Source organism: Danio rerio, chromosome 20 (assembly GCF_052040795.2).
Source record: "Danio rerio strain M-AB ecotype USA chromosome 20, GRCz13ab, whole genome shotgun sequence".
Classification (NCBI taxonomy): Eukaryota; Metazoa; Chordata; class Actinopteri; order Cypriniformes; family Danionidae; genus Danio; species Danio rerio.
In genome coordinates, this window is record NC_141040.1 from 32,697,274 (window position 1) to 32,725,124 (window position 27,851).

At 37.0% G+C, this 27,851-nt stretch overlaps 2 protein-coding genes across 22 annotated transcripts in view; one reads left to right on the forward strand and one right to left on the reverse strand.

Annotated features, from left to right (window-relative positions):
• The window catches only part of sipa1l1 (signal-induced proliferation-associated 1 like 1), a 119,413-nt gene extending 93,220 nt beyond the window's left edge, over nt 1-26,193 (reverse strand). For 20 of the 21 annotated variants that reach the window (XM_087297392.1, XM_087297390.1, XM_087297388.1 and 17 more), the window contains exon 1: nt 25,930-26,173. The gene's annotated coding sequence lies outside the window, so the exon portion shown is untranslated. Of the gene's footprint in view, nt 1-25,929 lie in introns of all 21 variants that reach the window. The other variant, NM_001281792.1, reaches the window with a different exon arrangement.
• Nucleotides 1-27,851, forward strand: part of LOC147839360 (uncharacterized) — a 963,858-nt gene that overhangs the window by 351,058 nt on the left and 584,949 nt on the right. The window lies entirely within an intron of this gene.

The following is a 27,851-nucleotide window of genomic DNA, read 5'->3' on the forward strand; positions in this document are numbered from 1 at the left end:
GCAGAATAGAGAGGGCGGCGTCCCTGAAACTACCCTCGCCATCCGCGCCCTCATCCGCGTCTAGGGTGGCAGAATAGAGAGAGCGGCGTCCCCGAAACTATCCTCGCCACCCGCACCCACAATTATATCCACGTCTAGGGTGGCAGAATATAGAGAGCGGCATACCCGAAACTACCCTCGCCACCTGCGCCTCAGTTATATCCGCGTCTAGCACGGCAGAATAGAGAGGGCGGCGTCCCCGAAACTACCCTCGCCACCCGCGCCCTCATCCGCGTCTAGGGTGGCAGAATAGAGAGACCGGCGACCCCGAAACTATCCTCGCCACCCGCACCCACAATTATATCCGCGTCTAGGGTGGCAGAATATAGAGAGCGGCGTCCCCGAAACTACCCTCGCCACCCGCGCCTCAGTTATATCCGCGTCTAGCGCGGCAGAATCGAGAGGGTGGCATCCCCTAAACTACCCTCGCCACCCGCGCCTCAGTTATATCCGCGTCTAGCGCGGCAGAATCGAGAGGGTGGCATCCCCTAAACTACCCTCGCCACCCGCGCCTCAGTTATATCCGCGTCTAGCGCGGCAGAATCGAGAGGGTGGCATCCCCTAAACTACCCTCGCCACCCGCGCCTCAGTTATAGTCGCGTCTAGGGCGGCAGAATAGAACATTCAAACAACATTTATGTGAAATTAACAGTCAGACATTGAAAAGTTGCATTAATTACTCAATTTTATGTACTAATGAACATTTTTGAAATTTCTGAAGCCAAGTAAATGACAGAATTTCATTTTTGAGAATAACTATCACTTTAAATCAATAGAAGATGTGAACACAAACAGACAATTGAGAAATACTTTGATGTGCAGAAATCGATGCGTCTATCACGTTTGAAGGTGAGATATAAAAGACAAACAGGCATTCAGCTGTTTTTCACTGCATGCCTGGGAACCGACTGTGCGTGTTAAGGGGGAAGCTGTTATATCTGGAAGAGCAACGAATGGAAGACTCAGCCAGTGTGGAATAAATCAACTCAGCCACAAAACAAAGTGGACTGCAGATGCAAAAGCAGCGTATACTTCCAACTCCCACTGTGATCGTGATATTATTTGGCCTCACTTGGGGCACCAAATCTGTAGTTATATTTTTGGTCACAAATGAGAATATTAATATGGGTATTAATAGCAATATTGAGCTTTTGATTAACCTTAACTTAAGCCGAACGTGATGATTCTATTCTTTTTAAACAAGGCACCAGACATGGAGGTTAATAACTACAATAAATAATAATTAAATATTGTTGAGAAGAGAATTCAATAAATAAGTTCACCATCTGTCATTGTTTTTCACCTGGCCAATCTGAAGTATATGTGGGGTATTGTATAACTTGCTGAGCCTGTACTATCAAACACAAGAAAGACAAATGTAATAATTGAAGTTTTTTTACAACAACAAAAGAATGGCAAGCATAACAAACAACTTCTAAATGGAACATGAATGAAGTGCATATGATTGAATAATGACAGTGATTAAGTTGGAAGTTGTGATGAATTAATCCAAGTTACCTTATGTGAAGATAAACTTGAGCCTAAAATTGTAAAACTTTATTCTAAAATAAGGTAACATGATATATTTTCACTTCTGCTTAAGGATGTACTGATGATGCAGGTGTCTGCCACCAGCTGAGCACCTGAGGTTGCTGCCTTTTAGTTCCAATCACAACACTGGATCTGAAAGGCAGCAACCTGCTCAGCTTGTGGAAGGCACCTGCATCAGTTAGTTGTTTTCATTGGGTGGCCCTCCTCTGGTGTTATTTGCATAGTTCAAAGTTAGAATTGTGTTTTCAAAGATTTTTCCTGTACATCATTCATAGATATAGGCACATATTATTTAGATACAATTTGGAAATTGATCAGATTTTCAGCATTTTGTCTTTTATGTGAAATGCATTTGTTTATAATCTATGAGGCCTTTATATTCCTTTGTGTCTTCAAGACTCTTGGCAAAAACCAGTTGGACGAGTTTGATGCTGATGTTATTATGTTGACCTGATGTGGACAACAGGGCAAATGCTGATTCGGTTAGTCTGTGATGCTGATATTGCCCTTCCTCCATGAATGCTAAAGGTAATGAGAGAACAAACGCAGTTTTTGCATGGGGGAAACAATCTCCAGCTTATTCTTTAACAAAAGGTAGCATAACTTTGTCGTTTTAGTTGTCCATAGAAAAATCTGTGTTTCTGTACAGGCCTATAGTATCCTCCAGCTCATCATGGATTTGACCAGAGGTGGACAGAGAATTTTTACTTCACTACTGTACTTAAGTACATATGTTTGCACAGTATATTTATTTTAGGAAACTAACTTCACTACATTTCAAAACATAGTACTTGATGCTGCCCTAGATTTCTTAAATGTAGCAGAGTAAAACAAGAGGTGAGATAAGATGGTGACGTTTCTTGAACAAGCTTTATTTAAGCAGTTAACCTGTTAAATTGGTTCACAAATTGCAGAAAACAATTCATTTTTGAGTTGGACTGAGACCATTTCACAAGTTACCAAATCACTGATTCAAATGAATTCATTTAGAGTGAGTATCCGAACATTCAAACAGTGTGTTCAGAATGAGTCTCTGGTAAACAACTTACTGAGATAAGCCCTGCTCACACTGAGATTTCAGCCACGATTTTGTCATCCAAGACAAATTTGGGAAATCCTAAAAGATTCCTGAAATCCGAGGCTAAAATCGGTGATCTTTGATCGTTGTCACCGTTGCAATCAGATTTTTCCTCCAATAAAGTTCTGACAGCGTCAGAAGATTTCATACACCTTCCTGCAGTGTGACAACAGCTGCATTGAGCGTCAATCCAAGAACCAATAGGAGTGCAGAATCTGATGACTCGATATATGCGACAATTCAAATGACCATGGGGAAATTCTTCCTGGTTTTATTTGAGGCACGCCATGTGTAAATTTGTCGCTACAGATTGTTTACGTTTGTTGTGAGGAATCATTTTAGAACGTGGGATGGTGAAAAGGGACACGGGTGACTTTTAAATTAAATTGAAGTTAGAGTAAAACTTCTATAGAGAACATTTTATTAACTTATTAATTTTTATTAGGGTATGTGTACTTCCTAGATTATTTGGCTCATTGTAAATACTAAAGAGACAAAAGAAAAAACCTAGGCTTTACAGTTCCCATTAGAGAGACATTTTCTTGTCCTATACCAGAAATGTTTAGTTGGGTTTTCCTTCAAAGAAAAGCATCTTAGTGGGCGATAAAGTTTTACCAACACTGGCAAGTATAATTTAGGCCAGAGATCTAATGGAAAGAATTAGCTTTAAGTCTCATTAATTCCTTACGGTTGATTTTATTTATAATCCCAGCTGCTCTTCCGGTCTGTAGCAGCAGAGATGACAACTGCTATCCTTCATCTTCCAACTGCACTTAATACACTCACCACCCATACAGCCTATTAAAGAAGTTTATCTGGACACATTTGGAGTTTAAGATAACAGCCATATAATGCATGCACGCTGTTATGATTTAGCCTTGACTAGGTACTACTGAGGTCAATAATATTTTGGTGTGATGGAACCCCCTAAGGAAGCATGAAGGGAAGTAGACTCAAGCTAATGAAAGCTTTAGGTCATAGCACTTGCCATGGACAGGGCCTAATTAAAGCTCAGCCTTTATCTAGGCCTGAAGTCCTGCTGCTGCCGCTGTTTCATTTAGCTGCTATTGTTTTCGTGATGTCCTCTGTGACAAACAAGTGGAGCTGCAGGAGAGATGCCACTGCGCCCTGGGGACACTCATTTACTACAGAGTTCACTACCTAGAGTGCTTCTTTTGTTTCATTTGCATAACTGCGCAAGCCGCTGAACCACATTTTTCATAAGCTTGACATGACACCATAAACTTTATTTTTAGAGCCAACAAAAATCTGTTCAACACCAATAAAATGGTCAATTTGCATTATCAGAGAATTCACAAGAGGACGGCAAAAAGTGTTTTGATCTCCAGCTACCTCAACATTGTGATACAAGTCACGATGCAATACATTGTGATGGATCACAATATCATAATTGGATTATGTTTGAAACTGTGCCAACTGTGCAACTGAGAGCCAGCATGTCTGCTTTCGATTTCTTTTCGGCTTCTTGGAGTGCACTAAAAAAAAAAAAAACTAGAGTTTATGATTTATATGAATTGCTTTTTCAATAAGTCACTGTTGGACTCCATTGTAATGCGCAAATAACAAAAAAAAATGTAATTCATGACTAGGCCTGGGACGATAACCGGTTTCAAGGTTTACCGCAGTTTGGAAAAGTCAAGGATTTAAAACCGCCTAAGTTTTCCGTTATACCATTCCTCTGGTATATGCAAGTTTTTGTTTTGTTTTGTTGTTTTACACGTTTCTCATAACTATTCTATTCATTTTTTTTAGGGTAACAACAGTATCTCCAGCAGAAAAGGAACCTCTACATCAAAAGCTTCTGGTTCAAAATAGGACTGGGCAATAAAATCGGTATCGATATTTATTGACCAAATGCCATTGTCAATATCAATTTAAAAAAAGATTTGGTATGTAGTTTCGGTATGAAGCGCTAGAGTTTCATTAAAATGTGCCTGATAAATGCTCCATGGAAGCAATGCCAATAAGCTTAGGGTGTAAGTTTGTCATTTCTATTGGAGGCACGCAACTTGTTGTGAAAGAGTTTTTTTAGCATAGGGGTAATATAGCCATTCAACTTCACAATTTGTAATGTTGCAGTATATACTTGAATAATGATGGTCGGTTCCTTCACTTGATAGCTCAGATTTGATTATCATAATTTGTGTTGTTGACAGAGTTTGAAATATACAGTATTATTATTCACACCTTAAATTTAGCTTTGATTGTTCAGAATTTGCACTTTACCATTGTACTCAGTTTGTAACATTTTATTTATTAAGTTTTAGAGCTAGTGCAAGCTAGTGCAAAATATTTTAAATGTTTCTTAAAATAAAATATATTGTGTTCAGTGGGGGGGGGGGGGAAGCTTGTTTGTTGTTTTTTAGCCACACATTTAAAAATAACTTATTTTTGGGCAGCAATCACAATACCATGAAACCGTGATATTTTTATTCAAGGTTATCATACGATCAGAATCTTATACCGGCTCATGCCTATTCATGGCTGTCAGTTATCAATACAATATAGTAAGTAAAACTAACACAATATATTATTTCTAAACTTAAAAAAATTAGACCATTTAAGCACAAATTTTGTTAGGCTCTGTTTGAAACATGCATGTCAAGGAATTATAATTTATATGCAGTTTTATTCTGAGAGGAAAAGGCAAAAAATAAAATGCAAAAAACGCAATGGCTTCAGACAGAAAGAGTCACAGCAAGCCAATACACATATATTTATTGGTGTAGGCGTGATGAATATTAAAACCTCCAATACATGATCTGCATCCTCCCATTTCTAAGGCAATTAAAATGAGACTGACAAGTCCATGTTTAATGACTGTGAGAAAAGTTGTAGTTGGGCTCTTGGGTAATCCCTCTTCTGAGTGCACAGTGCAGGTTCATGGGGCACAAGCCATGTGATTCTTTGACAGATGTATGGCTTTATGCCACCAAAAAAAGTCCTGAAAGAAAGGCCTGCTGCTAAGCCTTTTCTCAAATGCCTTCATCCATGCATCTCACATCCTAAGAAAGGGTCAAGCCATTCCTTGACTACAGACATCTGGGCTGCTCCATGCAAAACAAAACAATTAACTGCGGGGGCAGGGACTTCTCAATACATCTCTACAGTTAAGAAACACGAGGCAAACCCTGCCTGCAAACTCTGCCTCAAGGAACAAGTAGTTCGGCTGAATAGATGGCTGCTTTCGTGAGCTGACTTGGCAGGAGAGATGTTGACGAAATAACTATGCTGCAGAGGACATCCATTTCAAAGAAAGTGGATTTAAAGGTGAAGCATGCAATTTCGGGAGCAATAAAAGCACAAAATTGCAACAATACTGATTGCTTATGAAAAAGCTTGATTTTCTTCCCCAAACCCAATAAGCACTAAACCGCAAACCTTCCCCCGCACCCAATCAAACTGGTCAAATCAATCATAGTCACCAGTCAAAGTCAGACTATGGATCCAGTGAAAAATTCAGAAAATGCATGGTTCTGATCTCAACTTACAGCTATTTTATCAGTTGGGATGTGCTGCCAACACTGTAAATCAACCTAAAAATACCTTGCAAGACAATATCATCATATATCATTAAAACAGACAATGTTGGTTTACTTGATTTAGAAAGCTGCTGATCGGAGGTCACAAGGTTTGAAGATACATTTTCAATCTGATTAAATGTGGTTAACACCTAATACAGGTGTAAATTTGATCTAAAATGATTTAAACTAAAGCCCAATCCCAATTCTACATCTTAACCCTTCCCCTTACCCCATACCTCTCGTTTTGTGCATACAAGTGTAGGGGTAGGGGTGTCCCAATTCTCTGTAGCTTGAAGGCATAGGACTAAGGGGGAGTGCTAGATAGCCCTTGAAACTGAGATTTTTCAAGACCACTCTCGAAACCAAGGGGTGGGATAATTTGCACACAGAAGTAGGGAGATGCACAATTTAGTATTTTTTTTTTTCATTATTAAGAATTTTTTCAACAAACAAGGAAATGTTTTAATACATTTTACTGGCGTTCGAGTTTTACCATCATGCTTTAAAAAAATGCTTAAATAAAACACACTAAACCCTCTGTGTAGTAAACACTAGATCAATGTAAAAAGTAAGGTGGAAACGGCCTAAAATAATCAGTTTTGGTTATTGTGATCATTTTGTCATCCTAATGTCATCCTAAAGCTATGAAATGTTTACTGTAGGATAGGGCTGCACAATATATCATCTAGGCATCGATATCACAATGTGTGAATCTGCAAGGATCTCAAGAGATTTCAAGTTAATTTAAAGAGATTATAACATTTTCCACTTTAACAATTAGATTAGATTCAATTGATTGGGTTTATATGTTTATAAATAGAAGTATAAATTCAATAACATTGAAGAAAAAAATATATACATTATATATTTACAAAAAAAAGACACTGTTAATTTACATTTTATCTATTAAATTCCTACATCTAAATACTGTTTGACTCCACCAAAAATCTTTTTATCTTTTTTTAAATTTATCTTTGTTCTATTGCTTTCAGCTGTACTTTAAATGATATTGTTTTGTGTATTGTTGTATAATGTTTTATATTTTGTGCAGATGCACTCCTCTACAAAATCCTCACAATCAATGTAAAATTGTGAGTTTTTCCAAAATAGTCATCTTGTGTAATTCAATTCATATCGCAATATATTAGGGATGCACAGATAACCGATAACTCTTAAAGGGTCATGAAACACCAAAACACATTTTTTGAGCTGTTGACAGTCGTATATGTGTCCCACACTGCTAAAAACACTATTAGGACACCTATATTTCACTAAAAAGTGTAAATTGGTTGTTTTTGCGTTATTTCCAGCAAATTCGTACTTCCGGTTTGAAACAAATTTTTGAAGCTGCGTCACGGCCATGACATAATAGCGTTGTATTCCAGCGTGCAGACTGGACGTCTGTGTCTTATTACGTCTTACAGTGTGTTGCATTAATGCATGAGTAAGGCTTGGTTCAAACCAATGAATGCGCTCTATTGTGCAACTTCATTATTATTCATTACTGTCAGAGTGTAGACGGCAGAGACGTCACGTTGTGTTGGCAAAACAAGTGTTGCTTTTATAGTTTGCTGCAGTTAAGTTTTGTTTTCATTTTCTCTCTGTGAGAGGGCAGCTGGCGTCACGTGTGGATTAACAGTGTACGCGACGCTCGACAACAATAACTTACGTGTCTAAGGAGGATTATTGTTTACCTGAGAGCTGTTCTCATCTGCAAACGCTGAGATCCGGATTCGCTTGTAGTCTCCTCTAAATAAAGACGCGGCTCTAGTTGCTGGTGATTGTCCTGTCTCTACAGATTTGGTAAGTGAGCGACCAGTGCTCTTTGTTTATTCAGTTCGTATTTTATTCGTATCAAACAAACTGTTGCACCGAGTGTAAACAAGTTAGTACTAACAGTTACAATTAAACTATAACCTCGTGTTGGATTTTGTGACCGGAATAACACACGCGGCTTTCTGACACTACCTGCCGTGTGCATCTAAGTTTCCGGGAAATGCTGAGTTTTTTTTTTCTCTCATTCGCCGTGCGGTATCAAACATTGCATGAAAATACACGCTTAGAGCAGTTCCTCAAATCAAATATCATGTTTGTCGTGAGGGACATGAATGAATTCCCTGAATGAAAGAGCCAAACTGCAGTTAAAGTCCACCATTTAATAATTTGGCAAATAATTCGACTACAGATGTCCATGTAAACACAGTCACATTGTCCGCTGTGGTTGTGTGTTTTGACTCTGAAATTCAGCGCGCCCAAATAGACACTCCCACACCAAGCCTCTTTTCTTCCTCCGACACTCCCCCCTAAACAGAGCTGGACACGCCCACTTTTCTGACTTTTTCCAAAGTAGAGGTGTGAAAACACCCTGCTGAAACGAGGGGGTTTCATGGCCCTTTAAGATTTAAAAGCTGACAACCGATATATTCTGATAAATATTTCTAAATAAAAAATTTTTATCCAGTTAAAATTTATTCTGTTTTAAAAACTTCATAAAGGTGTGAATTTATGAACTGAATCGCCTACAATTTCACATAAATCAGCATGGTTAAGAACCCCTATGCTGGATTCAGTGACTGGGACACGTCTCCACTGCTGCTGTTGTGGTGCTTTGAAAGCTCTGTCGGCTCATTGTGTGTGCGTGCAGATAGCCTTGTTATAATTATTCAAAAGATGCTGATCAAACTGAATACAATCTTACATCAACAACACATGGCAAACAACATGTTGACAATAACAAATAATCATATTAGATTAAAAACAGCACAAAGAGTTTTTTTAACTTGTGTGCATCGCTGTTATTATGTGTACACATGTAGTATTTTTCCTAAGGCGATTTAAACCAAAATACACAATGACACTCAATCGAACATATCTACAATTATAAGGAATATGGAGTTTTAACGCACAGCAATACCACACAAAAAAAAAAAAAAAAACTTTAAAGGAATAAACATTCTGAGGAAAGCTCAGTTATAGTGCACTGTACAATACTCAACAAGTTCTGCCCGTGCATGCGAGAGGAAGACAGTTCTGTACAATTACATAATCTATTAGCTTAAAGATATTGGCCTAAATTTGACATCAGACCGATTACAATAACTTTAAAAATAGCATTTATCGGCCAATAACGATATGGCTGCCAATATATCGAGCATCCCTATGATATATAAATCACAGAAAAACTAAATATCACAATGTGAGTTTTCAAATATCACGCAGCACTACTGTGTGAGACAAAAAGTACAAGTTTCGTTGTCCACACAATAAAAGTAAATAAAAACAAAAACACAATTTCAACTCTGCAGAGGAGAAAGAAAAAAGTCATTTAGATATAGAACACATCTATTTTAATAAATGATGACTGAATTCTCAATTGGTAATGTGGTTGGTATTGTGCCATGATTTACAGTAGCACCATATCCATTTCTATATCATCTATTTTAAAAAGAAAGCCTTGATCAATATCCATCCATCTGTTTTATAAAGGCCGTTACATCACTCCAGCTCTCAGATGTCAATCTATCATTAGCGCCAAAGCAGCACATATGGTCTTTTAATACAGTGTTTTCGAGCCCTGGTCGATGTGAGTGAAGTTCAGAGAGCAGCAGGGAAGCTGCACTTAAACGTCTCAGAATGTGTGTTTGTGTGTGTGTGTGTCTATGTGTATGTCTAGGTGAGAAGTCTTCGCCGCTGCTTCATTTCCCACTAATGCATTTTCTATACTCTTTCAGTCAGCAAGGGAGAACGAAAATGAGATCTGAATCAAAGCACAGAGTTAAAAATAACCAAGTGATGGTCAAGCATGCATTTCCTCAACCTGAAATCTCCACATGCAATTCTATAGCAAATCTCCAATAATTGCCCTGCTTAGAGAAATGCTCTTTGTCATCATTAGTGACGCATTACGCGAGGAACAGAGCGCACGTTCCTCCAAGTACACTGATTATTAAACCCTACAGAAGACTCAGCAACAGACATTTTCTCCTCCAGCACTGTCTATAGAGATCAGAGGAATGCTGCACGCACACGGGAGAAAATGACTGCTAATTACCATCATTACACAGCAAGGCTGTTACCGCCACTGCATCCTCGTTTCTAAGGCAACAAGGCTAACAGAGGATGCTGTGTCGCAGTTTCATCCCCACCTGAGCAACAGTCAAGCAGGTGTTGTGAAATTGGGAATTGAGCCAGTGAACGAGAAACAGAGTTTTAATCATTTGTCACCAGATGTTAGACCACAAGCCTCATGAGAGTTTTATACTGTGCGTTTATATTAGGCACACTAAAAAAAGCCGTTTGATAAGTCACATTTTAAACTGACTGACTAAGAGACTGATAATGCTCTATGGTTGTCAGTTGAACTAGGCAAAAATAGTAAGCTAAAGTAAAAAAAAATAATAATAATAATAATAATAATAAAAGAAAGAAACAGCACATCTATCTATACCTCAAGCTTCACAATTTGATGTGTTAGTAAAGGCTGTAAGCTCAAACAATGAAAGGAAAGTTGCAGAGTTTAATATGTACAGCTGACGGTTTGTTCAAAATTCCTAAAGCTACAAAACTGTTTCCACAAAGAAAACATAAACAATCTGTAGTGGCAATTTTGCACACAGCGTGTCTCAATAATAAAACCAGGAAGATTTTTTTTTGACATTTCACCACAGTCATTTGAATTGTCACATGGATTGCGTCATCAAATTCTGAGCACCTATTGGTTCTTGGATTGATGCTTATCTCAACTGTAGTCACACTGCAGGAAAGTGTCTGAAATCTTCTGACACTACTAGAACTTCATTGGAAAAAAAAAACTGATTGCAATAAGTACTAAGCGGCTGTCAGGGAACATGTCAAACCAGCAATCAAAGATTTTAGCCTAAGATTTTAGGAATCTTTTAGGATTGCCCAAATTTGTCTCCGATGACAAAATCATGGCTGAAATCACACAGTGTGAGCAGGGCTTAAGATGATTTAGCAAATCCTGGATCTTGATCTTGAAAACTGATCTCTGGCTAATTTGGTTCTTCAAACTAGAACCTTTAATTTTGTTGTGGGCTGCAGGTTTTACACTTTCATGTATTAAGAGTATTTACCAATATATACTTTTATAGTGGATTTTCCTCATTATAGTAGCCTAGGTCTATTCAAGTTTTTTAATCTGCGTAAGAAATATAATTAAACTAACTTTGATATCAGTAAAGATGTCGCCAACTTTTGCGAAGCACCAAATAACCATCACATTTGCTGTCAAAACACGTGCATAACTGCAGGAATTATTATTCCTTAAAAAAAAAAAAAAAAAAAAAACAGTCGAATATTGTGCATGTCTATTATCATATACAAATTGTACTAAAGTTGGTACCTTAAAATAGCATGTGTTTGTGTCTAAAAAAGTCTAAATAAACAAATATTGTCTGTGAACCTCTTAAGGAAAACCACCCTGTGACAGTCTTTGTACTTTAATTCGGAGTGCACGTTGCATATGTTTTATTTATGTATTTTTTAAACTATATATATATATATATTACTATTTTCCCAAGTGTATATAGCTACTACTGTAAGAAAATATCAGCATTCGGTTCACATTTTCAGTATCACCATTGCTTGAAAAGGCTCGATCAAATCCTGTTCATAGGAAATAACCTGCTCCCTAGCAGGTTTGTGCTACAAGGACTGTTGCTATGACAACTACTCTTGGATGAGTTTTGAAGAACGAAAAGATCCTGGATCTTTTTAAATCAATAACTAAATTCAACTAACTGAGTAATCCACGTACGAAGAACAGACCCAGGGTCAGTGTCCTCAGCAGTAAATATATATAGAACTTTTAAACAAATGTTATTGTAAGTGAAATAATTGGTAGAGTTAAAAATAACCTTAAATACTTAAATAATATTTATTTATATTCACTTTAATAAAAAGTTTAAAGTTTTATTTAGATGGGCTGTTGGTGATTGTATGGCTGTTGGCCAGATTGGCTAGCAATACATGAATAAAGGAAAATTAAGACCTAAAAAGATTTTAAGACCTACCATGCAATATTACAATAAATTTAGGCCTTTAAGGCCTAAAATTCTGGCTCTGAGGTTTAAGACTTTTTTTAATACTGTACGGAAACACTGATTATTAAAAACCTCAGAGGGTATTTACAGAAGTTTCTGCAGGATATTCCACATATGATCATATTTTACTGAAATGTTTGACATTGTTTTACATTCATAACATTATACAATTAACAGTAGAGTATAATACAGTGTTTAACGATAACATTTTCTTAATTCTTGCCAGATCTGTAGCAATTATAACCTTTAAATTAAAAGCTAAAAAAACAGAATCAGTTATAAACTATTTTTCTCATGAGCTGTAAGATACAAGCACTAATATACTACTGTGGATTAATGGCAAGCACAGCTGCTATTGCTGCCACAAACTTGACAGGCCATATTTTAAATAGTTAACAAGTAATGCTTCAAAATGTCTCATCATTTAGAAATAAGTAAACTCTTTAACTTGCTGCCCTGCCAGTTGACATGGTGATTTTAACAGTCCGGCATTGTGAGAGAATGATGAGATCGGAATGAAGCCAGGAGTTCAAAGAGAGTAAGAATTTTAATCCAGAGAGGAATGTCGTATGCTAATTTTCAGCATCTCTGATTAAAAATGAAGAAAAACATAGAGAGCGTTGCAAACTATACTTATATACTCTGCAATATAAACTAGCCAATCATAATCTATACTAACTTTTTACAAAACAAATCTATCTGAATGCAAGGAACTTTAAGCTCAACTGAGCTAAACCTGTACTTATCCTGCCAGGAGCACCTGAAATGTGCAGCACAAGTTACCATGGTAATCTGTTTCTCTCAAAATTGAGCCACTGCAATGACAGAGTCAGTTCTGTATTTTTTTTTTAATATGAGAACTCATAAATTATCCCAAATAGTGAAGCTACATGCTCCGTTTCCATTAAAAGACCCACAGCTTCTTGTTTTTGATCAAATTCCCCACAGATTTTTTCAAATTGGGTTAATCAGTTTAATCTGCAATTCATATGTCGCACCGCTAGTAAGATACTGAGTACTCTAAAAGCACACTTTCTACTGAATCAGCAGCACTTAATTTGATTCCAATAACGCTAAAAAAAAGATACCAACAGGTGTCATTTCAACCAAACAGTTTTAAAATTCCAATCACTATTAGGTTAAGTGACTCTTTTAATGAAAACAATGTCCTTACAAAACTTTCCTGGAGGCGTTACTCTTACAACAGACAATGAGTTGCCTGTGAGATTTCTTTTATGGCTGCCTGTGGTTTTTGAATTACAGTAACCACATAGTCAGACACACAAACACATCTGTTCACAACTCTGGGGCAAAAAAGCTACAAAGCCACAGAGTAAATGTATTCCACAGAGTAAACAGACAATCACCCAAGGGAGGTAAGCAAATGAAATTTGGTCAATCACAGCACTGAGTTTTAATTGACTGGCCGTTATGTAAACGAACAAGCTGTTTGCAGCTTACTCTTGCATCAGCTGTTCAGTTGTACACCTCAACTGAACCATTTCCAACTCCTAGAATAGATGTAACAATTTACTGTAACAAAAAATGAATAACTGAATAGTAAAAACAAATTCAATTGGAAAACAACATGTATAAAACCGTATATAGTGATCTGCTATTCTCCTATTCTGGGTTGGCAATGATAGCCCCAAACAGTGGGTTAAAAGTGCTCAGTGAGTTTGACGTGCCTCTCAGCCATTTTCCTAACTATTACCCCAAAAGTACCTCTTATAAAAGCATTGTTTCATGGTTCAGGTATTGGGCAAAATTGTTTGCATACCAGATCTTCTTTGAAGTAAACTAGCAGTAGTGGGATCACAATCACAAGAGCTGATTACAAGATGCGTGTGCTCTTCCAAAATGCCAGCTTTCAAGACACCTTTCCAACACTTTGATCAAAGCAGGATCAAATCATTCACTGGACCTGAATGAAAACGGCCCACTTGTTTTGAATGAGTGTGCACCAAAAGCAGCTTGCCATCAGAGTGAATCATTCCTTTCAAAACATCTGAATGACAATGAAAAAACAGGCACTCATGAAATAAAATCTCAGAGGAAATGAGCACAGAGGTAACATATTACTCCTGAAAATGTCTGCATTATCCACAGAAAGACTGTTTTACTAACAAGACCAATGTATTCCTTTAAAATCCTTAAAATCAGACCACATAAAACCAATATAAACCCAAAACACTATATAAAAGCTACTTTCTTAATCTTTTGGAAAAACTGTAAACAGCATGTCCTGGTTGGAACTAGCATGCGGTCCACAACAAAGATGCACAGCGTTTCATTCTTCTTTACCCAAATAATCATTAACCTTCACTTCCTGGTGACAGTGTTTGCTGTGAGTCACAGAGAACTTAAATTCACACGCACACGAAAGTGTGGCAGGGGACGCAGAGGGTACTGGGGCATGCACATTTGATTGTTCCTGTGTTTGGTGGCCTTTGCTTCAGTTCAATGGGATGACCTCACCTCTATTGAGTCCAGCTCCCTCTCACTCATTCCACATCGTCAGCCTCGCCCATGACCCTCCAACTCACACCTTTTACAAACTGCGTAGCATATTTCCTGCTGGAAGAGTTAGAGTTTAAAATAACTGCAAATAAAATCTCAGAAACCTGATTGTCATTGGTTAAAGGTTAACTCTTTGCTCAATTGATATGCAATCTTGATTCAAACACCTTATGTTTATGAAGTAATGAAGCACATTTAGTCTTTAGTAAATAGCGTTGTTATTTATATGGTACAAAAGTCAAATCAGTCCCGGGACAGTTTAGATATCTTTTTGTAAATCATTTTTGAAGATACTACTTCAAATGAAAGTATGAAAGTATAATAATAAGTATTACAAAATGTGTTTGTCACTGAATCACTCATTTATGTGTTTATTCAAGGGTACGGATTCTTTCAATAATTAAGCAAGTGAAGTCTTTGAGTGAGTCATCCAAATCCAAAGGCTGCATCCTAAGACCGATTAAAGATATGGTGGAAAAAAGATTAAGAAGAGAATAGGTAAGCCAAATAAGACATAAAGTAGGACTATCAAATTATGGAATTTTTATCTGTCAAATTTATTTTGGTAAAAAACCTTTTTTGTTAACGATTAATGTTGTTAAAACAATCGGATTTCCATGTGCCTTTTCATTATAAAGTCTTTTTTTATTTACTACAAAACATGTATTACACATTTGTGCATGCTATAACCATTTAACATTTACCTTTGACCATCTTAATAAAAAAAGACTTTAAACGGTTTCGTTCTGTTCATGTTTGTGGTCAAGCATGAACAGTAGAGCAAAATGTTACTCTTTTTAAAAAAAAAATAAAAATTTGAACAAAGTGAACATAAATTAAACGTACTCCATGCTGCAACAATTACTTTACATGATTTCACTGATTTCCACATGAAACTAAGCTTTACTAACAAATGTGGACTGCTGAAAAAGGGTGGGATATGAAAGCCTGATCTCACGAGGAAACCCAAGTATTTTATGTTTTGTCAGTTTAGTGGCTAATTTGTACGAATTCGTACGAGTTCAGTCATACGAAAATGTACGATTTTAAAAAGGAGGCGTGGCACCCAACCCCACCCGTCATTGGGTGATGAGCAAATTGTACTAAACTGTACAAATTAGATTGTACGAATTCATACGAATAGAACTAAATCAAAAAGTTGTGAATTGCCGTGAGATTGAGTTGGATATGACAATATAATCAGATATTATGTTATATCTTATTAATAAAAGATATAACAGAAGAATGTTTTTACATAGTCATTGGAGAACAAAAATCGAAATTGAATTTTGATTAATTGCACAGCCTTGTTAGTTGCACAGACAAAAGCAAGACAACAACTAAAGTGTTTATTCATAATACTCACAATAACAAAATGCAGAGTTTTTGTGAAATAAATAAAACAAATATTGCACCTTCTGCCCTCTCAGTCTCCGTGAACTTCTTTGTGCACTGCAAATGTTTTTTAGAAGAGGAGTAGACATGAATGATATATATTCCCCAGCTTGTCTGGGCACCTGCTGTCTGTGTTGCAGTCCTAGAGTTCCACAAATCCACCAATGTTAGTCTACTCACTGCAGTTCATTTGTTAGACAAAATAGCAAACAGCAAAAGAGAGCACATAATAATAGTTGTGTGATTAGACAGGTCAATGGTCAATATAACTTATAACTAAAGGTTCAGTGAGACATAGCACCTATATCTTTCATTCAAAGCAATATTTAAAATAAATAAATTATAGTTATAGTGATATTATTTGTTAACTGACTGCAGCAATTAACATTTTGTCAGAACCTCTAGTAAATTAAATGTATTTTGTTTAGTTAAATGTCTTTTCAGAATAATGGGAGAACCGCAATCTTCATTTTAAACTAAAACTCATCCAGAAGCAAGCAGCTTTGCTATGTAGCCTATCAGCCTGTATCTCAACAGTGCATTCCAGTGTTTCCTGTAGAGCTATTCAGCATCTTTCAACTGTCAGACATCAACAAACTTCTGAAATGTCAACAAATGTCTCCTACGAGCCAGTCTTTTTTTAATGAATCAGTCTCAAGCTTATGTTGTCAGTCTGAACCAATGTAACAGCTGACACTTTGAACTAATCATTTATAGTCAGTTCTAATTCTGTTAGATGCACTGAATGATATTTATATTTACAACTTTAACAGTTTCATGCATATTATTGATAATGAAATGTATTTCATAGAAAAGTTCAGAAATAAACATGTGAACATTCAACAATGCGATGCATCATTAAAACATATCTTACTAATGCAATAGTGCTTCTGAAAATTTGTATGCTTTTTCAGAGTGATTTAAACAACGTCTGTTAAACTGAGGCATAACATTTTTACTTCAGAATACCACATTGCTACTAGACTGCCACGAGAGCAGCATTACATATGACACCGAATTGATTTCACATGGAGATATTTTGTTTCCTGGCAATACGTTCACTTCAAGAGGGCCAGGAAGAGCTCACCGGGTCAGCCAGAAGTTCTGCTGATATCAGCATATCAAAAAGCAATGTCTACACACACACACACACACACACACACACAAAAGAAGAAAAAGCTCTGAAAACAGACTGCTGCCAACACTAAGTTTATTAGCCTATTAGAAAAGCTACATCCTTAACCGCAGAACCACTTAGCCCTGGTGCAAATCCATTACAGATTTATCATTCACATAAACACTACAGCTGAAAGTGGATTAAACAGTATCAATATCACAATAGGTGGGAGATCATTATAAGAAGATTAGCAGTAAATAACCTAAGCGGAGTAAAAAAGTTCTTAAGTAAATCTCGCTAACCTGAATCTAATTAAAACTCAAGTCGACCTACATTTATTTAGTGAGGACAACCAACTAAAATGCATAGCAGGCCAGCTGTTAGTCCACCTGACTACCTAAATAAGCAGCCTGCTGTTGTTTCCCAAGAACAATACATCACTGCACTCCAAGAAATACAAATGACAATCACACACAGGGAGGAAAATGCAAGGTATGCATGGAAAACAAAACAAGAACAAGTTAGGAAGCTATAAAAATGTGCAACATGATGATGGAGGAAGAGTGGGGAACAGCTGGAGGATAATTTCATTGTATTTTGGAGGTGCCCAGCCATTCATTCATATTGGCAGGCGGTAATACAAGCAATACATAATATATTTGGTAGCGAAATTGACTGCTGTTTTTCTAGTTTATTTGGGTAATTCAGAAGCCCATTCATTGCTCACAGACAAAAACATTTTAAAGTTACAATTAGCAGCCAGCAAGAAAGCTGCATCTTTCTATCAAATTGAAGGAAAAATTACACAAATATGTCATATACAGTGCTCAGCATAAAAGAGCTCACCCATAACAAATCATTCTTGGAGATCTACCTTCCTGCAGACTTCAGTTGCAAATACACCTGCCTAATTATCAAGTGCTGTTCATTTCCTGATTAATTGGATTAGTTGTTTTTGATCAGGAAAGGTAGATCTCCAGGAACAGGGTTGATCACCCATGCTTTACAGTATCATATTTGTGCTTATACATTAAATTATACTGAAGCCAAATCTGGAGCTAATCTAACAAAATAACTTACGATAACGGTCCAAAAAGTAAAAGCCCACATTTATATGTAATTATAAAAATAAAAAATATTAAATAAAAAATAAATAAAAATTTAAAAGAGAGGAGAAATTAAAAGCATCAAAACATATATCAAATTTAGTAGTTTGTAATTTTTTACAAATATTTCGCAGGAATTTGAAAGTATTATCTTTCTTTTTCTAAAGATGTTCGATGACTAAAATATTATTTTAATAAATATATTTCCATGAAATAAATTTTTTTGTTCAAATGCACCAAAATACATTGCCTATATTTACTGAGAAATGGATACAAATATTCATTTTCCAAATGGGTTGAAGTCATTTGTGCGGAGCACTGTATTTGTCAGTATGAGCAGGGATGCACAGATGACAAAACAATGGGATATTTGCACAGCTATTCAGCCACCAACAAACTTCCGGTGAAAGGTAATGTGGCTAATTCAATTTCATAAGACTCCTTTTATCTTGTAATGTATGATGGTGTATTGTAATTAAAACATTATCAGTTAAATAGACTTAAGCATTCATTTAGTGGAATTTAATGCAGTGCTTCTTCTTGTCCAGTCTGATACCCCACTTTATATTGTATATCAGTCTGTGTGCATACACCTCGATGTTCTGGTTGATCGTATTGTTACTTTTTTAATAAAAATTCTAATAAAATACATATAAAAGAATCTAATTTAAAAAATAAAATCCTAAGGTGTGAAGTCTCACAAACTAATTACCAAGAAAGGCATCCTTTTGGCCAAACAAGATTTAAATATACACATTGTTCTATATCCCACCACAAACATAATGTTGTACACTTGATAGTTGCATGCTGCATTTTTATTCCAGGGTCTGAGTCTGGGATGAAAATCTGATTTAATCCAATTCTCCTTTAAAGCAACAGGCAAACTCCAAAGCACCACTTTTCTTTTATCGAACCCAGGAAATGCTGTGATCACTCCCACCAACTGCAGAGCCAGATTTAGAAAAAGCAGCAAAACAGGTATTGAAGTAGGTACTTTTCTCAAATTGATAGGCCTCTTAATTAATCCTTTTAAACCTGCCTCTCCCAGGTTTCATTTTAAACTGCCTGAAATAACACAAACTGTATGCTTGTTGATTAACTTGAAATTAATGACAACAACTAATGGCAACCTTGTTTCACATATACAACATCTGGAACATTACACATTAATGAATTATGGGCCTTATGTTTCTATCCATCCACAATACAGATTTACACCACCAGAATGCAAATTTGTTATAAGGTAATCTGACTCCAGTGATGATTTCATTAGTCAATATGATGACTTGATGTTTTGCAAAACTTTAGAACCACCATCATCACCACAGTGTCAATGCAATAAAAGGGATGATCTGCATGAGCACATTCCGCATCATTACAACAGATTCCAAAGAAGAACAGTTGATCTAGCTGACCAAAAAAACCCCACAAAGCTGTTACTAGGAAACCGCATTATGACTAAGGAAAGTGAACATGTGATACATATAATGTGTTCCAAAAGACACAGTGTTCAAAATGCGATTACGTTTTAAATAGATCAAAAGGAATCATGGAAGCCTTGGAGAATATGACAATGACAAGCTCTTATTTACAAAATGGAGTGATTTCATCATGAAAGTGGAGAAGGGATTTTTTGTTGTTGTTGCTCAGACCTAAAAATATTCATCGCACGGTGAATCACCACCATATACTGATGATAACATGCATACAAATACCATATTTACACCAAAGCTGCTCTGGTTTATTTTTAAAAGGAAAATCAAATATGGCTATGAAAAATAAACTGCATGAATCAAAAACATAGTAAGAATCCTGCATCGAAAATTCCTCTGGCTCATTTCTCACCTCCACTTTTCAACAGACTGTCTACATGACTAATGGCTGCATAAATCTGAGACTACAGCCTGCATTAAGATGGAGCCCAAAGTGGTACAGGAGACAGGACTGTAATTATTGAGTCCAACAGTAAGAAGGGCGCCTTCAATACTAATTTCAGCATTTGGGTACCATGTTAACACCCATCCTCTCTAACACAAGAGGCTGAAAAATCTCTGCTCTTCTGCACGAAACACAACAAGCGCCGTTAGGCAGATGGCGAGACAGTTGGTGGGAATATCAGCGATAATGCAGATACATTCTGAACCTTCAACTGTTTCTTTGCCATTCATCAGATCGGCATCAACAGCTGCTGCTTCCAGGAAGATGGGAGATTAAATGAGGTGGCAGAACAATATGCTGGAAATTAGTACTGGTTGAAACCACCAGTGGCCGATTAAAAAAAAAAGAAATAAATAAAAATAAATCTACAGAGTCAAAATATTGAAGTCATTCACCAACAAAAAAGGACTAAATCTAGCAGTTTGAGTGGGAAAAGGGTTCTTTCCTGCTTCTGTAATAATCACCTGTTGCCCCTTATTTGACTTTCCTCTTTATTCCTCTTTATTGACAAACTTGGAGTTTGACTGTACTGGTTTGCCAAGCTGAAAATTAATGTTGTATCAGAGTTAGGGCTGGACGATAAATCGATATTTATTGACTGAACAACAACGATAAAAAAAAAAAGTTTGTATAAAATTCCAGTACGAAGCGCTATAGTTTTATTAAAATGTGGATGCTGAGCAAGCACCTTGGAAGGAATGCCAATAAGCTTATGGTTATTTCCAATCGAGGAGCGCAGTTTGAGCGCACAAATAGGGAGCGACTCCCACATAGCGTGCAAGCTGCATGAACATGACACGCACGCATTTTCCACAAACACTTAGTTCAAAAACATCTACACTTTTCAGAATGCTAATTTATATAACTAGAACCAACCAATCTGCTTCACACTTTGCATGGAAAATACACATTTCAGTAAAAATGACAGACTAATTACCTCAGACGAGCACTCAAACACTGCAATGCTTTTTAATAGGGGTGTCACGATTTCGATTTTTAATCTAAATCGATTGAAATTTATGCTCAACTTCGATTATCGAATCAAAAATTTCCAGTGAGTTATGTTGACAACGTTCGTGTTGTCGACAAAAAAAACACAGTTTGCAGGCTCTGCTATGTACGTATTATGGTTGGGATGATAGACGATGGGCGCATGGCGATCCTTGCACCCGTTGCAAATCAGCTTGCAAAAAATACACACTCAGGCCCTGTTTACACTAATATGTCTTTGTTTTTAAATGGCATTTAAGAACAACAACGATCCACATCCACACTGCTGTGTAGCATTTCTGAGCAGCCCTCCTTCTTCACTATCACTGAAAACGCACAATTAATAAATTATTCATAATCGAAAATCGAATCGAATCGTGACTTTAGAATCGAAAATGTAATCGAATCGAGGATTTGGAGGATCGTTACACCCTTACTTTTTAATTCTCTCTATAAATAAAATGTTTATCAAAACTGCACCAAAACTTGCTTTAATTGTTCAGCATTTCCACTTTACCATTGCACAAGCTTTGTAACATTTTATTTATTACGTTTAAGAGTCTCTTTAACACTTCTGTTTATTTTATTATGAGGCATAGGAGACAAGAAATTATTATTTTTTGTTTTTGACTACTAAAACTACTTTCTCCTTCAGTAAAAATGTTATAAAATGGTTAAAAAAATAACAATTCCTAATATTCTTTTGATGGATTGTCAAAAAATATTATCGATACTGAATGATGTGAAAGATTATATTTTCTCGCCTAACCTTCATGCGAGTGCATGTCATGATATTTTTATCAGAACCCGTGAACATATAAGGTGTGTAAAAGAATGAAAACAGCACCAGGAAGTCCTCTCACTCACACACACAAACAAAAAAAGATCTGCAGTATATAGAAACTCAATGTTTTGACACCTGTGCTGAACCATTATAGGCACCATCACAGCTATGACGAGAAAAAACAGGTATGCTTGAACGTTTTCTCCTTTTTATGACCACATGAAGTGACAAGGCCCCATTTTTGGTTTGTTTAGATGTATATGGTCGTTCATGTCACATTCAATTGTTGGTCAAACTGATCCAGAGTTGACAGATTGATTTTTTAATAGTATTGGTCTGCAAAGGTTGGAGTGACAGACAGTGTTCATGTTCATTCAATTGGACAGCACTAACAGATCAATCACACCAGTTTATTTTAATTTTAGCTTACCTATCAAGGAACTTCACTGAAAATGAGGTCAAGAATCTGGGTGTGATTGTAGAATCAGATATACATTTCAGTAGTCATGTCAAAGCAGTAACTAAATTAGCAAACTGTCAGCTCAAAAACATTGCAAGAATAAAAAGCTTTGTTTCCAGTGAGAAACTTGTTCTTGCCTTTATCACCAGCAGGGTAAATAACTTTAATGGCCTTCTCACTGGCCTTCCCAAAAAGACAGTCATACAGTTGCAGCTCATCCAGAATGGTGCTGCCAGGATTCTGCCCAAAACAAGATTATCTGAGCACATCACACCTGTCTTCAGGTCTTTACACTGGCTCCTACCTACATTTAGAATAGATTTTGAAGTATTATACCTTGACTATAGGTCACTAAAAGTCCTTGAACCTCTATACATTACAGATATGCTCACTGAACAGATCAATTAGAACATTAGGATCAAGTAAATTAGAAATTCCAAGAGTTCAGGTAAAGCAGGGTGAATCCGCCTTCAGCTACTACACTCCCCACTGCTGGAATCAGCTTCCAGAAATGATCAGACGTGCTCCAACATTAGGCACATTCAAATCAAAACTGAAAAACCCATCTGTTTAGCTGTGCCTTAATAATAAGCATTGTGCTACATGCGACAGGTCGCACTATTATGCCTTTCTTCTCTTTTTCATTCCTTTAAAACTTGTTTTAACACATTTTAATCTGTTTTTAATTATTTGACTTGTTTTTATTTTCTCATACTTGTCTCTTTTATTTCTGTTTATGTAAAGCACTTTGAAAACCAGTTGTGTAAGAAATGTGCTTTATAAATAAACTTGCTTTGCCTTGAAAATCAAAATGTTAATTCTGTTATCGTTTCCTCATCTTCAAGATGATCTAATCTTCAGAAGACAAAATACAGTTATTTTTGCTAATCTCTTATAATAGATAAACATGAATTTAAAATGTATAAAAAGGCATTGCAAAAGTAATCCAAATGAACAGTGTTCATGCAATGTGTGTAATCAATGCTTATATTTGAAAAAAGGTACTAAATTATATATTTTCATCAAATTAAGCACTTAATAGATTAAATATACCAAATATCTTCATTTGTGTTTCAAAAATTAACAAAAAAAGTCTAATTGCTTTGAAACATTCAAATAAAAAAATTAATACATTTTTACATTTTTGGGTGAACTAATCTTTTTAAGAAGTTGTCCAAACAGCAATGTGCATTTGAGGATCTATAATACCAAACTGCATTAGATAATACAAGTAAGCCTGGACAAACACAGGTATAAGCCATTACATCATACATTCCATTTCAATGGATGTGCTCCGCATTAAAATGCAGGACCGTCATCTGATAAATTAGATCACATCTGATGCAGACTTGTTATAAAATTGGATTCAGAGGTTACCGGCATACAAATCTTAAAAAACACACTTGCATAACCATAAAACAGACAAGATTAACCCAACTTCCATAGCAACAGCATATAGAAGAACAACACGAAAGGCTGCTAAAAGAACAAACACACACATAATTTGCTAAGCCCGAGGCAATGATAAAACCTTGTTTGTTCAACCTCAATCCAACCAGTATCTATAGAATCTGGAGCCACTCTACATGTGAAAAACTCTTGATAATCCCTCCACTGCCAATCATCCACCCAGGCGTCTTTTTTCCCTCACACATTTCCTTTTTCTACATGTTTCACAACATGTGCGTGTCCACCTACACACTCCCTTTCAATAGGCTACTTAATATTGGAAATGCGACACTGCCTGCAGATAGCTGCATCCTTGGCATTCTTAGATAGAGGCTGGGGAAAGAAAACATGAAATCTTACTAAGTTTTACAAATTAGGGAGATATCTGCTTGCTACTGACCTTATCAGAATCAAGGAACAAATGGAGCACTGTTTATCCGCCAAAAAATACGTAACAGGTGATTTCTAAAAGATCCATGCTACTCCACAGGTGGATCTAACATCAATAAAGTCAAAGTGTAACAATGGTCTGATTAACTCCTTTTAGACTAAGCAAAATCAGTAGCATTTCTGTTTAAAGACACAGCAACAGCTACATCTCAGGAATGTGATGACATAAACCTAAAGCTCCATCATGGTCATTTCAGAGATGTTCTGCATCTTCCATACATCCAAAGTTAAAAAAAGAATGCCAGAAAGCACTTCAATCATGGACCGGCTCTTCAAACCCACCCCCACACGAACTGCATTTAGAGCCCGGCCAATACACAGTGAGCACACACCACCCACACAACGAAGAAAAGACATGCAAATGACAAATCAGTGAAGCCCTTACAGGGAGAAATCTGAGTGAAGGGCCATTAGTCAACCTACAACACAGACCTCACAATTGCGACGTGACAAAATGTTATGCATAATAAATGCAATGTGATCTGCAGCCCATCGACTCCTCCACTTGGACACCTGATCTGATACTGTGAGAATGCAGCAGATTCCATAGATATTGGAGTTGGGAGTGAGCCTGTAAAGGCCAAAAGTCTAGCTCTAGAAAGGAGGCTCGCTACTTTTTGCCTTTGTTCTCAAATATCACAGACAGAGAGCCTTAAAATGATATAAATCATTGTGACTTTTAATAGTTAGAACTTCATTTTTCAGCATCATGACATCACCACATAACAGGAATATTTTCTGGATCACAAAAAACTGAAGGACAAGTGTTCATTTGTGAAATGATGCCTATTACTTAAAACTGCAATACATCTCCATGATATTTTCTAAATCTACAAAGAATTTTGAAAGGAAAAGAAAAATGCCTGAAATTTCCTGAATCATAAAAACTGAAGGACAAGTGCTCATTTGTGACAATTCAAGCACTTTAAAGTATCTCTTAATTATTTCCTAGTTAACCTTGGTTAACAAATTCCTCTCGTAATGATGAAAGACACGAGTCAGATTCACATTTGCTATGCTTGCATCAGGTTTATGAAGCTGTAATGTGGTAAAGAACTGTGTTCATGCCACATCTGGAGTTAAGATCAAAACTATTCACTATAACCTCGCTATCTTCACATCACACTGTCTTTTTTATGAGATAAAGACCAGAAATCACGACACAGAAGGCGGCTTGTTTATGTTGACATTCAGCCATGCGAGCATTTATCAAACACGATCTCCTTCACTGCAACTTTCTGACTGAATCTTGATTCCCTGTGGTAATCAGGTGAGTCGAGATCATTCGTTAAACCGCCGCTCAATGAATCAAACGCGGGCATTTTTGGAGACTGCAAAAACGCATTTCTCCGAGAAAACACATCCGTGGTCGCTTTTACATACATATATGCACGGCTGAAAGTTGGCATGGTCAGTTAAATCACAGACATGTTATCTGAACTCACCTTCCTCCCTCTCCACCTCGCGCGGTCTCTTCTCCAACAAAACCTTCCGATAAAAGTCCGACACGAGCGTCTCTCCGCCTCGTAATAATCGCCAGCTGAGCGCAGTCTGCGTGCGGCCGTTATTCCTGCTGTTTTTCCGGGAGGATTTTCAGCGTGTTTTTGTATCTACTCCAGCAGCAGCAGCACCGTTGGCCCCTGCGTCTCGTTCACAATTATTCAACTTCGAAGTTCATACAAAAGTTGCAGCTCCGCCTCGCTCTGCAGCTGCTGATGAGGTCACTGCAAGCCGCTGGTACGCTCCTGCAGGAGTCTCGCGATAGCTCAAAGCAGAGGGGAGCGTGATTTTAGAGGCTGTTTTTTTATCTGTGGGAATGGGCCCCCTATGGAGAGAGCTTATGGCAAGCCTTTTGAACATGTATTTGATAAAGCGCGCTAGTTTCTATTTGCATGGTACTTTAAGTGCCAGTAGCAACTTTGATTTTATAGTAGGGGGACACACAAAATGAGAGAAATGTTTTTGATTTAAATCCCATTTCCTGCATTTATATACATTTAGGGACTATGGTGATACAAAATCCTGGAAATAATCAGGCTGATTAGACAAATTTTCATTTCTAATATTAATCAAAAATGTAAAAAATAAGTAAATAAATAAATCAGTAAAGGGCATCATGGTGGCACAGTGGGTAGTACGATCACCTCACAGCAAGAAGGTTGTGGGTTCGAGCCTTGGCTGGGTCAGTTTCTGTGAGGTGTTCTCCCCAGGTTCACGTTGGTTTCCTCTGGGTCCATAGACATGTAGTATAGGTGGATTGGAAAGGCTAAATTGGTGTAGGCTTGTGTGTAAGTGAGTGTGTATGGATATTTCCCATGCAGTGATTTGTTGCGGCTGGACGGGCATCCGTTGTGTAAAACATATGCTGGATGGGTTGGCAGTTCATTCTGCTGTGGCGACTCCATATTAATAAAGGGACTAACCTAATAAGAAAATGAATCAATAAAACTTTTATGAACTGTTTGTTGAATTACTATTTTGTCATCCCAATAGCAAATGAGAGTGGTAAAATTAACGTTTCAATAATTATATTAAAAATGATTTTTAATGCTCTGCAACTGTAATTTTTGCATAAACAACCTCCCTTAATTAATAAATAATTAACTGTGTAGCACAAATTCCCAATGTGAGAATAACATCAATAGTTGTAGACAGATTTTGTCTGACAGAAAATACACAAACTAACCAAATTAACCAACTCCGTTACATCTCTGTTTATTCATCCATGTGGAAATTAAAGTCATGTGCTACTTCTTGGTATTTCATCACTGGCTGAAACGATAATACAAACGTGGGAGGGTTCTGAAAGCAGACTTGATGCAGTTGCAAGCTGAGCTGCATGCAATGCTTTTAATGCGCCTAACCCCACCCCTAAAGGCTGACTGATACTTCAGCCCTCGCCAAGGCTGACGCTGATGCTGACGCGCACCTCTCAAAAAGATGTAACTACACGTTGCAATGTCGCATAGCGCAATCTCTGTGATTGGTCAGCTTATTAGCAATGACAAGCGCGGCCATGCTGCGAGCCTGATAGAGCGATTGTTTACAAGTGTGGAGTCCCGTGTTCGAGCTCCAGATGAAGACTTTTGATTTGTGTTCACTGTAAAGTCGTTGCCCTCTGAAAAAGTGAGTTTTAGCATTCAGAAAAAAACAAACACCTGTGAAGAAACTCAACACAGAGGAACATAAAAATCTACTGCCAGCTAGCGTTACAGAAGTGTTATTGCAGAGCAACACAAACAGCATGCAGAAGTATAAATGCATGACTATGCGCAAGGTAGGCACTATGGCTCAAATCGATCACTCGATGCAAAAGTGTAAACCAGCCTTAACTCTACCCCTCACAGTGACATCACTAGCCCCATTG